The following is an 18967-nucleotide window of genomic DNA, read 5'->3' on the forward strand; positions in this document are numbered from 1 at the left end:
CCTTCACTTTGCAGAGTGACCTTGACCACCTTCAACATGACCCTTGGAAACCGGTTCTGCTGGTCGAGGTACAGCTCCTTTACAGCTCCTACCATGAGCATACTCTGCTCCTTCTGTGCTTGTGGAATTACATCATGCAACACTGTGAGATGGACTTCCTTACAGCGACTGCAGGGTTTCCTCAATGTGCAGGTCTCCGCCTTATGGCTACGGGCACACTTGTAGCATCGCTCGCCTGAAGTGATCTAGGCCTTCAATTGAGTGAGCTTTTTTACCCTGGGGTATAAGCCAAGGAAGTGCCCCTTACTATTGCAATATGGGCAGTAAGAATGGAATTGGATGTTCTTGCTCTTGAGAGGGGTCTTCTTCCCGGGTTCCTCCCCGGCTTCACTATTTAAGTACATTGTAGTGGGATTTGGCCTTTTCTGTCCCCCCTGGCGTTCAAACTCATTCCTTCCCCCGGGGGCTATGGCTGAGATTGTGGCCTGGTGAGCAATGCTCTTCGCCTTTGCCTTCACTTCCAACCATGCGGCCAGGTCTCTGAGAGCATAGGTGCTTCTCGAGCCCTCTTTCAGGATGCCCTTGTTCAAACAATGTTCAATAAAACTGTCTCTGAGGTACACTGGAAGCCTGTCCACGTGGGAGCCACATTTTAGCATCGAGGTCAGGGATTGGACAGCCAGGGAGAACTCTTGGAAGGCAGCATGGTCTCCCATTTTAATTGGAGACATGTTCAGGATGTTGTTTAGTTCATTCTGGACTAGTTGGCGTGGCTCCATATCTCGCCTTCAGGGCCTGGAGAGCGGCAGTGTATGGTGTTGCGGAGCGCATAAAGGATTGGGCCAGCCTGTATGCACTGGGAAACCGTAAATGATCCATTAGTACTTGGTATTTGTAGCGTTCTGACAGATGACTGTGAATCCCCAGTAGGCTCTCCAATGCCATTTCAAAAAGGACAAATTCACTCTCCTTTCCGCTCTCAAGGTATGGCAGTTTGGGTCTGGGAATTCCATAGGCTGAGGCTACTAGAAGTTTCATAATGTTGGCTCTCTCTTCTGGTTGCGTGAAGGATAAACCCGGGACTTCTGATGAGCCCACTGTGGCCTCATTGGGCCGGTCCGCTACTGTCCCAGACCTTCCATTGGTGGCAGCCGGAATTGGGTGAGAGCACTCCCACCTGATGTTTGAGGACTGGCCTGGCCCTGGACGAGAGGAACGATTTGCCGTGGTTGGTAATTGGCGGAAAGGCGAAGGAGTGATGCTTTGTCCAGATGGAGGAATGCTAACTTGCGTCACTGGCATAGAGGGCGTTGGTGGAGCGGCCTGTCCCCCGTGCTCCGTGTTGGCTGTTGACCCCGGAGCCTCCGGAGACTGTGTGCCATGCTGTACCAGAGGGGCAGATTGGGAAAGAAAGGCAGACAGGTCAGGTCCATGTGGAGGGGTAGGTAGGTCAACTCCCTGTTCGTTCCTCTCCAGGAAGGATGAGACCATCCGTGCCTCCTCCAATTCCCTTCTGGCTTGACGGTGCCGTCGCTGCTGTGCCAGGTCCTTGGCAATGAATTCCCGTTCCAGTACAGCTCTACGGGCCTGCACATCCAATAGGTGACAACGTTCGTCAGCCTGTCGTTCCTCCTCAATCTGACGCTCAATTTCCTCCAAAGCTAATAGTTTCATCCTCTCTTGTAGGACAGCAGTCTGTGAATCGCTGAGGGCTAGTGAATGGCGGCTGCCAAGGCCACTTCCAAAGGGTTATCCACTGGGCGAACTCCCACTCCATCTAGAGTGCCTCGATGATTTCCCATTAGTTAAGGGGTGAGCGGAACCTGCCTCAGGAAGCTGGTCGACCTGTGTTATGAATTTTATGAATAATGACTAAATGATGTATACATTTAACGTAGAACTATAACTAACAGAATTCTACCCTGTCTCTGTATAAGGATGGAGAATGTTTGTCCATAAGAGAAGAGGAACTGTGGCAGACAACTTATGACCTCTGTGAAACTGATAACAGGGAAGGAAGTCTCCCCACCCAGGGAGGGGAGAAACTTTGGGCTTGTAGTAGATTGTATAACAGGTGGCAGGCAATGTATGAGTAGGAGAAGACTTGTGAACTATATTGTCTGAGAGGGGGGACATTTATGAAATGAAAGGTATATAAAGGTATATAAACCAATATACAGGAAATGATAAGGAGAGCTCTCGTAAATAAACATTCTGACTATTGTAGACTGGCCTCTGTCTGTTTCATTTCAACAAGAACCTTACAAATTCTTGGTAACAGACCGAGTAGTTTAATTGAAGTTCAGTTTATGAACATTGAGAACAAAATTCTCTTAACAACCTGTGCTGTGGGAGTCACCTCCATGGGTTCTTCATGTAGACCACTTTCCTTCTCCAAAGCAGTTTCCGGTCCTTGGCTCAGAGGGGATGGTTGATGGCTGAAACATACAGTTGATCCATCACCACTTTGAGCTCTGGTGGGCTTGCCCTTTGATGTCGGAAACTCGACCACATAATCCTTAAGATAACCAGGTGCTTGCCTGGTTCTTCTGGTGCTGCTGGTGGTTGAGGATGAAGCCTTTGTTGCTTTAGGCTTAGCTCCTGGATATTTCCTTTGTTCCAAGACCTTTCCCTCAGCTGCTCTCTCCTCCTCTCTTCTTCCTTCCAGTGGAGACAATTCTTCCCTCTCCTTCCTCTATTTCACCTGTCTTTGGTTCAGTCTTCATCCAGCTCGAAGGACCATTGAAAGATTAGTGGAATCTGTGTGGGTAGCTGGACAGGTAGGATGACTGACAGTGAAGGTGAACAGGTGGTCACGTGTCAGGTGACAGAGGAATGGATGAGACTGAGGCAGGAATTCCTTTAACCATAAAGTGGTATATTTACTGAGTAGTCTGTGCTGCATAACAAAGGAAACAAAATAACATGTATCCAATCAAATTCATAATCACAAAGATTAAATCATAACAAGCATTCATGGTTAACATAATTAGGGAATTCAGTCAGTGTCAAATAATTATTTCTAGTCCAGGGGCAGGCAAACAACAGGTCAAAGGCAGGCAGAGGGCTTTAACACTGCAGATAGATTGTAGCTTCCATCAATGTAATTTTCTGCATCATTTCCAATCCCCCATATACAGTACCAGTCAAAGGTTTGGACACACCTACTCATTCAAGGGTTTTTCTATATGGTAGAATAATTGTGAATACATCAAAACTATGAAATAACACATATGTATGCATGTAGTAACCAAAAAAGTGTTAAAAAAATCAAAATATATTTTTATTTTTGAGATTCTTCCCTTTGCCTTGATGACAGCTTTGCACATTCTTGGCATTCTCTAAACCAGCTTCACCTGGAATGCTTTTCTAACAGTCTTGAAGGAGTTCCCACATATGCTGAGCACATGGCTGCTTTTCCTTCACTCTGCGGTCCAATATATTTTGATTTGTTTAAAACTTTTTTGGTTACTACATGATTCCATGTGTTATTTCATAATTTCATGTCTTCACTATTATTCTACAATGTAGAAAATAGTAAAAATAAAGAAAAACACTTGAATGAGTAGGTGTGTCCAAACTTTTGACAGGTACTGTAGATATACTGTAACGATTGTCTAGTTCTTCCTCCTCCTCAGACGAGGAGAGGAGAGAGGGATCGGAAGACCAATTTACAGCGAGGTATGATGACATAATGAATTTTATTTACAAGACGAAACTAAACACACGAAGAACACTTGATAATTAACAAAACAACAAACGAACGTAGACTGACCTAAAACATGTGAACTTACATATAACGAAGAACGCACGAACAGGTACACGACTACAAACCAACGATACAGTCCCGTGTGGTAACATAATACGGACACAGGAGACAACCACCCACACCAAACAATGTGAAACAACCTCCCTATGTATGTCTCTCAATCAGAGGAAAACGAAAACACCTGCCTCTGATTGAGAGCCATACAAGGTCAATTAACCCTGACACTTAACAAGGAACAAACACAGAGAATGCCCACCCAGCTCACGTCCTGACCAACAAAACAAAGCTATACAAAAGGAAAACAAGGTCAGGAACGTGACATATACACACATATCTTTAACAAAATCTATGTTCCTTTATTATTTTCACTTAACCCTACCACCTCTCCCCTAATTGGAGTAAACTAATAGACAACAACTCTTAGGCTTCTACTTACAGTTTATACATGCTATATACATATTATAGACCCAATGTATTTTACAATAGCTCAAATCTTTCAGCTACCATCAATCCCTCCCATTTATCTCTGAAGACCATCCAGTTTGATTTAAAAAATGTCCATATATTTTTAACTGTGCCGTTTCACAAGTTCTGAACCTATATACATTTCACGGACACAGTATATTTTACATTAGTTATCTTGTTGTTTTTAATCCCTCCACTCAACCCATCTCATCTATCTCTTAACATCATCCATTTTTTATTTATATTTGCCATCTCTTCTCATAGTTTCTAAAGATTGTAAATTAAAGATAAAATGTTTTGCTAAAAGTATTGACTATGACTTTTCAAATCACCCAGTAGTGCTATCTGCAGAGTTAGCTTCAGGTAAATGTTGCACTTCTACAACCATTCCTGAACCTGTGACCAAAAACAAGCTACATATGGACAGTACCAAAACAAATGGTCTGATGAGTCGGTCTCTTCGATTTTTAAAAAAATAATAATTTTTATTGAAAAATTCTAAATTTTCAATCCAGCGTTGTTTTGCGTATCAGTTCATAAACCATGTGCCATGGAATTGGTACATCAAAAATCTTTTCCCAACTACACTGCTCAAAAAAATAAAGGGAACACTTAAACAACACAATGTAACTCCAAGTCAATCACACTTCTGTGAAATCAAACTGTCCACTTAGGAAGCAACACTGATTGACAATAAATTTCACATGCTGTTGTGCAAATGGAATAGACAAAAGGTGGAAATTATAGGCAATTAGCAAGACACCCCCCAAAACAGGAGTGATTCTGCAGGTGGTGACCACAGACCACTTCTCAGTTCCTGTGCTTCCTGGCTGATGTTTTGGTCACTTTTGAATGCTGGCGGTGCTCTCACTCTAGTGGTAGCATGAGACGGAGTCTACAACCCACACAAGTGGCTCAGGTAGTGCAGTTCATCCAGGATGGCACATCAATGCGAACTGTGGCAAAAAGGTTTGCTGTGTCTGTCAGCGTAGTGTCCAGAGCATGCAGGCGCTACCAGGAGACAGGCCAGTACATCAGGAGACGTGGAGGAGGCCGTAGGAGGGCAACAACCCAGCAGCAGGACCGCTACCTCCGCCTTTGTGCAAGGAGGTGCACTGCCAGCGCCCTGCAAAATGACCTCCAGCAGGCCACAAATGTGCATGTGTCTGCTCAAACGGTCAGAAACAGACTCCATGAGGGTGGTATGAGGGCCCAATGTCCACAGGTGGGGGTTGTGCTTACAGCCCAACACCGTGCAGGACGTTTGGCATTTGCCAGAGAACACCAAGATTGGCAAATTCGCCTTCCTGTGCTTCCTGGCTGATGTTTTGGTCACTTTTGAATGCTGGCGGTGCTCTCACTCTAGTGGTAGCATGAGACGGAGTCTACAACCCACACAAGTGGCTCAGGTAGTGCAGTTCATCCAGGATGGCACATCAATGCGAACTGTGGCAAAAAGGTTTGCTGTGTCTGTCAGCGTAGTGTCCAGAGCATGCAGGCGCTACCAGGAGACAGGCCAGTACATCAGGAGACGTGGAGGAGGCCGTAGGAGGGCAACAACCCAGCAGCAGGACCGCTACCTCCGCCTTTGTGCAAGGAGGTGCACTGCCAGCGCCCTGCAAAATGACCTCCAGCAGGCCACAAATGTGCATGTGTCTGCTCAAACGGTCAGAAACAGACTCCATGAGGGTGGTATGAGGGCCCAATGTCCACAGGTGGGGGTTGTGCTTACAGCCCAACACCGTGCAGGACGTTTGGCATTTGCCAGAGAACACCAAGATTGGCAAATTCGCCACTGGCGCCCTGTGCTCTTCACAGATGAAAGCAGGTTCACACTGAGCACATGAGCACATGTGACAGACGTGACAGAGTCTGGAGACGCCGTGGAGAACGTTCTGCTGCCTGCAACATCCTCCAGCATGACCGGTTTGGCGATGGGTCAGTCATGGTGTGGGGTGGCATTTCTTTGTGGGGCCGCACAGCCCTCCATGTGCTCGCCAGAGGTAGCCTGACTGCCATTAGGTACCGAGATGAGATCCTCAGACCCCTTGTGAGACCAAATGCTGACACATGCACATTTGTGGCCTGCTGGGGGTCATTTTGCAGGGCGCTGGCAGTGCACCTCCTTGCACAAAGGCGGAGGTAGCGGTCCTGCTGCTGGGTTGTTGCCCTCCTACGGCCTCCTCCACGTCTCCTGATGTACTGGCCTGTCTCCTGGTAGCGCCTGCATGCTCTGGACACTACGCTGACAGACACAGCAAACCTTTTTGCCACAGTTCGCATTGATGTGCCATCCTGGATGAACTGCACTACCTGAGCCACTTGTGTGGGTTGTAGACTCCGTCTCATGCTACCACTAGAGTGAGAGCACCGCCAGCATTCAAAAGTGACCAAAACATCAGCCAGGAAGCATAGGAACTGAGAAGTGGTCTGTGGTCACCACCTGCAGAATCACTCCTGTTTTGGGGGGTGTCTTGCTAATTGCCTATAATTTCCACCTTTTGTCTATTCCATTTGCACAACAGCATGGGAAATTTATTGTCAATCAGTGTTGCTTCCTAAGTGGACAGTTTGATTTCACAGAAGTGTGATTGACTTGGAGTTACATTGTGTTGTTTAAGTGTTCCCTTTATTTTTTTGAGCAGTGTATTTGCACTCTATACGGCACAGCTGTGAAGTTTTTGGTCCTTACATTAAACTGGTAAACTTTTTTATTTAACACAATTTTCTTTAACCAATGTTTGTCTTTAATGCAGACAAGTTCCCCCTTCCACTTTCCTCTTCCATCTTTGTGGTAATGCTGCAATAAGTTGGTTGTAATTTTGGGTAGAGTAGACATTTCCATATATATTTGTTAGCTGCATGTGTGACATCAATCCACCAGTTCTATTTATAATATTTTACAAAGATTATACATTTTTCAATCTCAAAAAATTCTGTTTTCTTTTATCAATTAGTATATTTGAGTTTAACCACATAATTTGTTCGGTCTTTTCTGGTGGATTAAACTGAAATTGCAATCAGCTTTCTATGGCTTGTTTTAAAAATAGCTATATTTTGGAGACCATTTCATTTTCAAATAAGCGAAAGTGAGAGGTTGTATTCTGAATAAAGGGAAAAACGCCCTTCTTGAACATGGGGTGAGACATTTTTACTAATCTGCTGAAGAACCAGTTTGGATTTAAGTATAACTTCTGTATGACTGATGTCTTCAGTGAGAGGTCTAATGCTTAAATATTTAATCATATCTGTCCTCCGAAATCATATTCATTAAATAAATAGGCCCGTTTAATTTTGTCTGGCTTGCCGTTCCAAATAAAATTGATAATTTTTTGCTCATATCATTTCAAAAAACAGGTTGCTAGGTGTACGCAAGACCATTAGCAAATAGGTAAACTGGGTAAATCAGTGTGATTATTCTTTAAATAGACAGGTATTTTCCTTTCCATCCTTCCAACATTTTTGCTAACTTTCTATTAAAATGTATTGTACTGAGATTATTTATTTATTTTGGGATATGTATACCAAGTATGTCCTGATCACCGTCAGACCATTTTATTGGTAAACTATATGGTGATGTCAAAGAATTGTTGTTGTCACCCATTTAGCGAGTTTTCCCCTCACTCCTGGCTCTCTCTTCTCCTGTAGCTCCAAGGCATAGCGATTGGTCTCCTCTACTATGTCTCCCACCAGCTCCTCTGTCAGAAACAGCTTGAAGCACTCTGCCTCAGATGGAAATGGCAAGGGGCGTTGCACTCCAGACTGGGACTCAAAGCAAACAGCAGGGACAGGAGGGGTGAAATGGCTGGCGGCCTTCCAGCTACCACAGACCTCCCGTACTTCATCCACTGTCGGTCTGCCTCCATCACCATAAGCATCTTCAAAGGAACCTGGGACTTCGTCAGTGGTCAAGGGGTCCTCAGAATCAGGGTTCTCCTTGGCTACAAGGTTGGGGGGCAGCTCCTCACTGTCACTGTCAGAATCTGACCATACCCAAAATAATTGTCAGAATTTATAAAAATCTCCAGAATTTCTGCATTTGTGAGTTGTCTCCTTTTGAAACACATTGCTAATGCTACAGCTTAGCCTACTAGCTACATACATAAACAACAACACTGAATGGCTCAGAGTGGGAGTCAGAGGTTACATGATTGACTGCAGGCACGCGCCACTTATATGCAGGCACGCGCCACAGAAAATGTTTTGTGTGGTAATTATTTATTTACTGTTTTATTCACATGTTTTCAAGTACTGCTGACAAATCATGCATTCCGACTCTCTTCGTGTGTGTAAAATACATTATTTTGAAGGTTGTACTAATTATGATGAGCTAAGCTAATTCCAGCTATGTGTGGAGCCATGTTTGTTGACACACAACGCATTCTGGGTTTCACGTAATTCTGGGTTTCATGTCTGTCATACCAAAGAGGTTATCACAAAATGAGGTGAGGGAGGGCTCACAAATTTTTAGATTCAACTTTCGGAAGTGAACGAATGTAGACAACACACCCCCTTCAACATGCACACTGCAAAAATATCAAACTCTTCGTCTCCTCTTATTATCTTTGGTTGACCCCCCAAAAAACATGGCGGTGTGTATAAACTACCCATCATCGGATTACTTTCGATTTCTAGAAAGTGTTTTACTCAATTATTTAGATCAAATGGTGAGCTCACCCGTGACGTTATGAATTATAAATAGTAATTGCTATTAACTAATTAATATTGTAATTCTGTCAGCTGAGAGTTATCTAAATATTATCTAAATATCAATATCGAGTTATCTAAATATCAATCTTTCCTATGTTAGCGCAAGGACAAATGTAGCCTACATTTTACAGTTTGGATGATTGTGTTATGCTGTATTTACTTCAGTGAATGTCTGAACATTGCATCCAAAAATAAACTGGTCACATTCAAGACATAACTTTGTAAGGACTGTGTTTGTGCAAAATGTTTCTGTGAAAAAACTGTGTGGCCAGCTCAAATGCTGACTGTTGCGTCAATCGAAACTGGACATTCTAAATAAGCATTCTTATCACACACGTTTGTTGGTACGTTTGGAAAGGTTGCCCAAAAAAGTCCATACAATTATCTTTGGTTAGTGGAGATGAAGAAATCTGAAATGAAAAAATATGCTTAAAGTACTTTGCTTCCTCTTTCAAAATATTGTTTGGTGAATCATGGGTGATTCCACCATTTGTAACAAGTTTCAGTAAATTATTTTTGGTAGCATTTCTATGTTGAAGATAAAAAAAAAAATTGGTGAATTTGTTCCCATATTCCATCCAGTTCTCTTTATTTTTTACAATATATTACACTTCATTTCTTGAATAAGTTCCTAATTTTCTTTTTGTTTTTCCTCCAACCTATTCTGTTCCTCTATGGTACCGTTTTTATGGCAGTGTGTACTATTAGTCCTTCCATTTCCTTTGGACTCTTTTGACCTAAATTGCTTTTGTTTTAGAGAATTACATGGCCTCTAACGGCACATTTAAAAGTATTCCATACAATAAAGGAATCCACTGAACCTATGTTATGTTGGAAAAAGTAATTTATACATTTTTCGGTCCTAATTCAAAACAAGTTATCATCCAATAGGCTTTGATTCAATTTCCAATATCCTTGCCTACGTAGAAATTCTATAAGAATAATATATATGCCAATTATTTGATGGTCCAACCGAATTCTGTCCCCTATAAAAATAGCCCACATTAACATATGTATTCTAAGAAACAAGGTTCATTAAATCGATAACTTGCCAGTAAGAGATGACATCCATTGTGTCTATCTCTGAAACTCACTTAGATAATACCGATAATGCCTACAGTGGTAGCGATACATGGTTATAACATCCACAGAAAATACAGAAATGCCAATGGGGGCAGTGTTGCGGTCTATATTCAGAGCCACATTTCTGTAAAGCTTAGAGAGGAGCTCATGTTAAATACTGTTGAAGTAATAGGGCTACAGGTTAATCTGCCTCACCTAAAGCTACATTCTTGTAGGAAGCTGCTATAGACCACCAAGTGCGAACAGTCAGTATCTGGATAACAAGCAAAACACCAGTCTCAACATCAACAGTGAAGAGGCATCTCCGGGATGCTGGCCTTCTAGGCAGAGTTCCTCTGTCCAGTGTCTGTTATTTTGCTCATCTTAATCTTTTCTTTTAATTGGCCAGTCTGAGATATGGCTTTTTCTTTGCAACTCTGCCTAGAAGGCCAGCATCCCTGAGTCGCCTCTTCACTGTTTACGTTGAGACTGGTGTTTTGTGGGTACTATTTAATGAAGCTGCCAGTTGAGGACTTGTGAGGCATCTGTTTCTCAAAGTAGACACTCTAATGTACTTGTCCTCTTGCTCAGTTGTGCACCGGGCCTCGCACTCTTTCTATTCTGGTTAGAGCCAGTTTGCGCTGTTCTGTGAAGGATGTAGTGAACAGCGTTGTGTGAGATCTTCAGTTTCTTGGCAATTTCTCGCATGGAATAGCCTTAATTTCTCAGAACAAGAATAGACTGATGAGTTTCAGAAGGAAGGTCTTTGTTTCTGGACATTTTGAGCCTGTAATTTAACCCACAAATGCTGATGCTCCAGATACTCAACTAGTCTAAAGAAGGTCAGTTGTATTGCTTTTTTAATCAGAACAACAGTTTTCAGCTGTGCTAACATAATTGCAAAAGGGTTTTCTAATGATAAATTAGCCTTTTAAAATTATAAACTTGGATTAGCTAACACAACGTGCCATTGGAACACAATGTTTCCACCTCCATGTTTGACTGTGGGGATGGTGTTCCTGGGGTAGGCAGCATTCCTCCTCCTCCAAACACGGCGAGTTGAGTTGATTCCAAAGAGCTCCATTTTGTTCTCATCTTACCACAATACTTTCCCCCAGTTGTCCTCTGAATCATTCACAGTTCATTGGCAAACTTCAGACGGGCATGTATATGTGCTTTCTTGAGCAGGGGGACCTTGCGGGCGCTGCAGGATTTCAGTCCTTCACGGCGTAGTGTGTTACCAATTGTTTTCTTGGTGACTATAGTCCCAGCTGCCTTGAGATCATTGACAAGATCCTCATGTGTAGTTCTGGGCTGATTCCACACCGTTCTCATGATCATTGCAACTCCCCGAGGTGAGATCTTGCATGGAGCCCCAGGCCGAGGGAGATTGACAGTTCTTTTGTGTTTCTTCCATTTGCGAATAATCGCATCAACTGTTGTCAACTTCTCAACAAGCTGCTTGGCGATGGTCTTGTAGCCCATTCCAGCCTTGTGTAGGTCTACAATCTTGTCCCTGCCATCCTTGGAGAGCTTTTTGGTCTTGGCCATGGTGGAGAGTTTGGAATCTGATTGATTGATTGCTTCTGTGGACAGGTGTCTTTTATACAGGTAACAAGCTGAGAATAGGAGCACTCCCTTTAAGAGTGTTGTCACGCCCTGACCTTAGAGATCCTTTTTATGTCTCTGTTTTGGTTTGGTCAGGGCGTGAGTTGGGGTGTGCATGCTATGTTTTGTTCTGTGTATTGTATTTCTATGTGTTTGGCATGGTATGGTTCCCAATCAGAGGCAGCTGTCATTCGTTTTCTCTGATTGAGAACCATACTTAGGTATCCTGTTCCCACCTGTGTTTGTGGGTAGTTGTTTTCTGTTTGTGTGTCTTCACCTTACAGAACTGTTTCGTTTTGTTCACTCTCTTTGTTTTTTTGTTATTGCAGTGTTCAGTTTATTTATTAAAATTAACATGGACACTTACCACGCTGCGTTTTGGTCCGATCCTTCTTATTCCTCATCCGAGGAAGACAACGATCGTTACAAGTGTGCTCCTAATCTCAGCTCGTTACCTGTATAAAAGAAACCTGGGAGCCAGAAATCTTTCTGATTGAGAGGGGGTCAAATACTTATTTCCCTCATTAAAATGCAAATCAATTTATAACATTTTTGACATGCGTTTTCTGGATTTTTTGTTGTAATTCTGTCTCTCACTGTTCAAATAAAACTACCATTAAAATTATAGACTGATAATTTCTTTGTCAGTGGGCATACGTACAAAATCAGTAGGGGATCAAATACTTTTTCCCTCACTGTATAAGACTTGAGCTTCACTGATTTTTGCAATTCCTTCCAGTCATTGGCAGCAGAGAAATGGAAGGAAACGCAGCCAAAGGCAGGAGTTGGCTTTTGGGATGACCAGTGAAATATACCTGCTGGAGCGAGTGCTATGGGTGGGTGTTGCTATGGTGACCAGTGAGCTGAGATAAGGTGGGGCTTTACCGAGCAAAGACTTATAGATGACCTGGAGCCAGTGGGTTTGGCGACGAATGTGAAGCGAGAGCCAGCCAACGAGAGCATACAGGTCACAGTGGTGGGTAGTATATGGGGCTTTGGTGACAAAACGGATGGCACTGTGATATACGACATCCAGTTTGCTGAGTAGAGTGTTGGAGGCTATTTTGCAAATGACATCGCCGAAGTCAAGGATCGGTAGGATAGTCAGTTTTACGAGGGTATGTTTGGCAGCATGAGTGAAGGATGCTTTGTTGCGAAATAGGATGTAACGATTGTCTATTTCGTCCTCCTCATCGGACGAGGAGAGGCGAGAAGGATCGGACCAATATGCAGAGTGGTAAGTGCTCATGATGATTTATTAAAACCGAACTGAACACTGAAATATAAAAACAATAAACGATGTGCAGAAAACCGAAACAGTACCGTGTTGTGAAAAAACACTAACACGGCAACAAACACCCACAAACCACACGTGAAACCCCGGCTGCCTAAGTATGATTCTCAATCAGGGACAACGATTGCCAGCTGCCTCTGATTGAGAATCATACCAGGCCGAACACAAACCAACATAGAAAAACACACATAGACAACCCACCCCAACTCACGCCCTGACCATACTAAATAAATACAAAACAAGGGAAAATAAGGTCAGGAAAGTGACATAGGAAGCCGATTCTAGATTTAATTTTGGATTGGAGATGCTAATGTGAGTCTGGAAGTAGAGTTTACAGTCTAACCAGACACCTAGGTATTTGTAGTTGTCCACATATTCTAAGTCAGAACCGTCCAGAGTAGTGATGCAAGACAGGCGGGCGGGTGCGAGCAGCGATCGGTTGAAGAGCAGGCATTTAGTTTTACTTGCATTTAAGAGCAGTTGGGGCCACGGAAGGAGTGTTGTATGGCATTGAAGCTCATCTGGAGGTTTGTTAACACAGTGTCCAAATAAGGGCCAGAAGTATCCAGAATGGTGTTGTCTACGTAGAGGTGGATCAGAGAATCACTGGCAGCAAGATCGACATCATTGACGTATACAGAGAAAAGAGTCGGCCTGAGAATTTAACGCTGTGGCATCCCCATAGAGACTGCCAGATGTCCAACCAACAGGCCATCCGATTTGACACACTAACTCTATCTGAGAAGTAGTTGGTGAACCAGGCGAGGCAGTCATTTGAGAAACCAAGGCTGTTGAGTCTGCCGAAAAGAATGCAGTGATTTATCGATGGCGGTTATGATATCATTTAGGACCTTGAGCGTGGCTGAGGTGCACCCATGACCAGCTCGGAAACCAGATTGCATAGCGGAGAAGGTACGGTGGGATTCGATATGGTCGGTGAGCTGTTTGTTAACTTGACTTTTGAAGACTTTAGAAAGGCAGGGTAGGATAGATATAGGACTGTAACAGTTTGGGTCTAGAGTGTCTCCCTTTTTGAAGAGGGGGATGACCACGGCAGCTTTCCAATCTTTAGGGATCTCAGACGCTATGAAAGAGAGGTTGAACAGGCTAGTAATAGGGGTTGCAACAATTGTGGCTGATAATTTTAGAAAGAGAGGGTCTAGATTGTCTAGCCCAGCTGATTTGTAGGTCCAGATTTTGCAACTCTTTCAGAACATCAGCTATCTGGAATTGGGTGAAGTAGAAATGGGGAGGCTTGGACAAGTTGCTGTGTGGGGTGCAGAGCTGTTGACTGGGGGAGGGGTAGCCAGGTGGAAAGCATGGCCAGCCATAGAAAAATGCTTCTTGAAATTCTCGATTATCGTAGATGCATCGGTGGTGACAGTGTTTCCTAGCCTCAGTGCAGTGGGTAGCTGGGAGGAGGTGCTCTTATTCTCCATGGACTTTAGTGTCCCCAAACTTTTTGGAGTTTGTGCTACAGGATGCAAATTTCTGTTTTAAAAAGCTAGCCTTAGCTTTCCTAACTGACTAAGCATATTGGTTCCTGACTTCCCTGAATAGTTGCATATCGCGGGGGCTATTCAATGCTAATGCAGTATGCCACAGGATGTTTTTGTGCTGGTCAAGGGCAGTCAAGTCTGGAGTGAACCAAAGGCTATATCTGTTCTTAGTTCAACATTTTTTAAATGGGGCATGCTTATTTAAGATGGTTATGATGTTAACATGCATGAAACCAAGGCTTTTACAGAAGTCAACAAATGATAGTGCTTGGCGAATACGAGTGGAACTGGGGGATAGAGGGCCTGGGTTAACCTATACATCACCAGAGGAACAGAGGAGGAGTCGGATAAGGGTACGGCTAAAGGCTTTAAGAACTGGCCGTCTAGTGCGTTGGGGCCAGAGATTAAAAGGAACACATTTCTTGGAGTGGTAGAATAGATTCAGGGCATAATGTACAGACAATGGTATGGTAGGATGTGAGTACAGTGGAGGTAAACCTAGGCGTTGAGCAACAATGAGAGAGGTTTCGTCTTTGGAGGCACCAGTTAAGCCAGGTGAGGTCTCCGCATTTGTGTGGGGTGGGACAAAAGAGCTATCTAAGGCATTTGGAGCGGGACTGATGTCTCTACAGTGAAATAAAACAATAAGAACTAGCCAAGGCAGCAGTAGACAAGGCATATTGACAATAGAGAGAGGCATAACGCAATCACAGCTGTTGATCAGGAGAGCTAAGACCACAACGGGTAAATGGCGATGAATGGGCAGAGTTAGGTACATACAGAACCTGAGTTCGAGGCTGGGACCGACAGGTAAAAAAAATGAGATACCGTGTTATTGAAACAGTCCAGGGGGCATCAGCTGTGTCGCCAAGTGATCATAAGGTCAAAAGAGCAGCAATAGGTGAGTCAGGGTGCCGTTCGGTGGTCACTACTACGCTAGGCGAGCAGGGGACACAGTGTTCAGAAAAGCTAGCGGGCCGTGGCTAGTAGATGGTTCTTCGGCGACATCGTAACAGAATAGCCTGTTGAGACCACATCGGGCAATCACATCGGCAGTCCAGTCGTGATGGATCGACAATAAAGGGTCCAGGCCAATTGGCAAAGGAGGAATTGTAGCCCTAGAATTAGCTGGTATATGGGCCTAGCTCAAGGCCAGATGGTGAAGGTGAGATACAACACCTCCACTTTGCTGATCCTCAACACTGGGGCCCCAAAAGGGTGCATGCTCAGTCCCCTCCTATACTCCCTGTTCACCCATGACTGCGTGGCCACGCACGCCTCAAACTCAATGATCAAGTTTGCAGACGACACAATAGTAGTAGGCTAGATTACCAACAATGACGAGACAGCCTATAGGGAGGAGGTGAGGGCTCTGGGAGTGTGGTGCAAGGAAAATAACCTATCACTCAACGTCAATAAAACAAAGGAGATGATCGTGGACTTCAGGAAACAGCAGAGGGAGCAATCCCCTATCCACATTGACGGGACCGCAGTGGAGAAGGTGGAAAGCTTCCTTGGCATACATTTACTGACAAACTGAAATGGTCCACCCACACAAACAGTGTTGTGAAGGCGCATGCCTCTTCAACCTCAGGAGGCTGAAGAAATTTGGTTTGGCAACTAAAACCTTCCCAAACTTTTACGAATGTACAATTGAGAACATCCTGTTGGCATCACGTTTCAGTTATGACCCAGATGCAGACAGTGTTGAAGAAACAAAAGATAATTCCTTTCTACAGGGTTAGGCAAATGACAGGTCAATGGCAGGCAGGGGTCAATAATCCAGAAAGGGTGCAAAGGGTTCAGAACGGCAGGCAGTCTCAGGGTCAGGGCAGGCAGTGGTCAATAATCCAGTAAGGTGGGGTAAGGTACAGGACGGCAGGTAGTCTCAGGGTCAGGGCAGGCAGAAAGGTCAATACCTGGTAGGACTAGAAAACAAGAGCAAGAAACAGGCAGGAGCAGGGGAACAAACGCTGGTAGGTTTCATGAACAAAACGAACCAGCAATAGACAAACAGAGAACACAGTTATAAATACACAGGGGATAATGGAGAAGATGGGCGACACCTGGTGGGGGATGGAGACAAGCACAAAGACAGGTGAAACAGATCAGGGTGTGACAGTTGGGCTGTATCACCGCCTGGTACGGCAACTGTACTGCCCGCAACTGTCTGCCCAATGCATCACCGGGGACAAACTACCTGCCCTCCAGGACACCTTCACCACCCGATGTCACAGGAAGGCTAAAAAGATCATCAAGGACAACAACCACCCGAGCCACTGCCTGTTCAGCCCGCTACCATCCAGAAGGCAAGGTCACTACAGGTGCATCAGAGCTGGGACCGAGAGACTGAAAAACAGCTTTTATCTCAAGGCCATCAGACTGTTAAATAGCCATCACTAACACATTAGAGGCTGCTGCCTATATACATAAACTTGAAATCACTGGCCACTTTAATAAATGGAACACTAGTCACTTTAATAATGTTTACATATTTTGCAATACTCATCTCATATGTACACTACCGTTCAAAAATGTTGGGTCACTTAGAAATGTCTTTGTTTTTGAAAGAAAAGCACATTTTTTGTCCATTAAAATAACATCAAATTGATAAGAAATACAGTGTACTGTAGACATTGTTAATGTTGTAAATGACTATTGTAGCTGGAAACGACAGCTTTTTTATGGAATGTCTCCATAGGCGTACAGAGGCCCATTATCAGCAGCCATCACTCCTGTGTTCCAAAGATCTTTCTTCTGAAACTCATCAGTTTATTCTTGTTCTGAGAAATGATAGCTATTCCATGCGAGAAATTGCCAAAAAATCGAAGATCCCGTACAACGCTGTGTACTACTCCCTTCACAGAACACCAGTCTCAACGTCAACAGTGAAGAGGCGACTCCAGGATTTTTAAATTTTTAAAATGTATTTAACCAGGAAGGGCTCACTGAGATTTAAAATCTCTTTTTCAAGAGCGTCCTGGCCAAGATAGGCAGCACCAAGTCATTACAAAAATTACAGACAGACAACATGAAAAACTACAAGTAATCTAGTAAAAACCATTGAATTCACAAGAGTATAACAAAATCAAAAACAGCAAATTAAAAACATTGACAGGTCAGGGAATCAGCCTCAAAATCCTTCATCAGTGATTTAAAAACACCAATCGGGACAAGTTCTTCCAGTTTAAAAGTATTTTGTAAGGTGTTCCAAGACGATGGCGCAGAGTACATAAAAGCCCTTTTACCAAATTCAGTTCGGACATTTGGAACAGTTAGCAGGATAAAGTCCAGCGAACGAAGAGAGTACCCACCACATTTCTGAACAATAAAAATGCCCAAATAAAAAGGTAGTAAACCCAAAATGGCAGTGACTGAGCCTACGAGTGACTAGAGAAGGCCAGCCAACCCTGGTATACAAAGTGCAGTGGTGCGTAAGGGTTTTGCAGTTTAAAATAAATCTCAAAGTGCCATGGTAAAGAGTGTCAATTGATCTCAAACACTGAGCGGAAGCATTCATATATAAAATATCCCCATAGTCTAGTAAAGGCATAAATGTAGCTGATACTAGCCTCCTTCTGGCTTCAAAAGAAAAACAGGCCTTATTCCTAAAATAAAATCCCAATTTCAGCTTCAATTTTTTTGTAAATTGTTGAATATGCAATTTAAAAGAGAGGCCGTCATCAATTAGAATTCCAAGATATGTATATGAGGTTACAACCTCAATTTCCTTGCCCTGACAGGTAGTAATAGGTGAAAGGTTCAGAGGTCTATTTCTTGCATTAGAAAACACCATTCATTTAGTCAGTATTGAGGATAAGCTTCAATTGACACAAGGTATGTTGAACAGTATAAAAAGCAGTTTGCAAGTTCTGGAAAGCTTTTGTAGAGAGTGCTGGCCTTCTGGATGCTGGCCTTCTGGAGGCCAGGTCATCTGATGCAGCACTCCATCACTCTCCTTCTTGGTCAAATAATCCCTACACAGCCTGGAGGTGTGTTGGGTCATTGTCCTGTTGAAAAACAAATGATTGTCCCACTAAGCGCAAACCAGACGGGAAGGCTTCTCGCTGCAGAATTCTGTGGTAGCCATGCTGGTTAAGTGTGCCTGGAATTCTAAATAAATCACGACAGTGACACCAGCAAAGTAACCCCACACCATAACACCTGGTCCTTCATGCTTCACAGTGGGTACTACACATGTGAAGATAATCCTCTCACCTACTATGTGTCTCACAAAGATACAGCAATTTAAACCAAAAGTCAAAATTTTGGACTCATCGGACCAAATGACAGATTTTCACTGGTCTAATGTCCATTGCAAGTCTCTTCTTCTTCGACCATGAAGGCCTGATTCATGCAGTCTCCTCTGAACAGTTGATGTTGAGATGTGTCTGTTACTTGAACCCTGTGAAGCATTTATTTGGGCTGCAATTTCTGAGGCTGGTAACTCCAATCAACTTCTTATGGCTGGGGGCAGTATTGAGTAGCTTGGATGAATAAGGTGCCCAGAGGTGCCCAGAGTAAACTGCCTGCTCCTCAGTCCCAGTTGCTAATATATGC

Source organism: Salvelinus fontinalis, chromosome 11 (assembly GCF_029448725.1).
Source record: "Salvelinus fontinalis isolate EN_2023a chromosome 11, ASM2944872v1, whole genome shotgun sequence".
Taxonomy (NCBI): Eukaryota; Metazoa; Chordata; class Actinopteri; order Salmoniformes; family Salmonidae; genus Salvelinus; species Salvelinus fontinalis.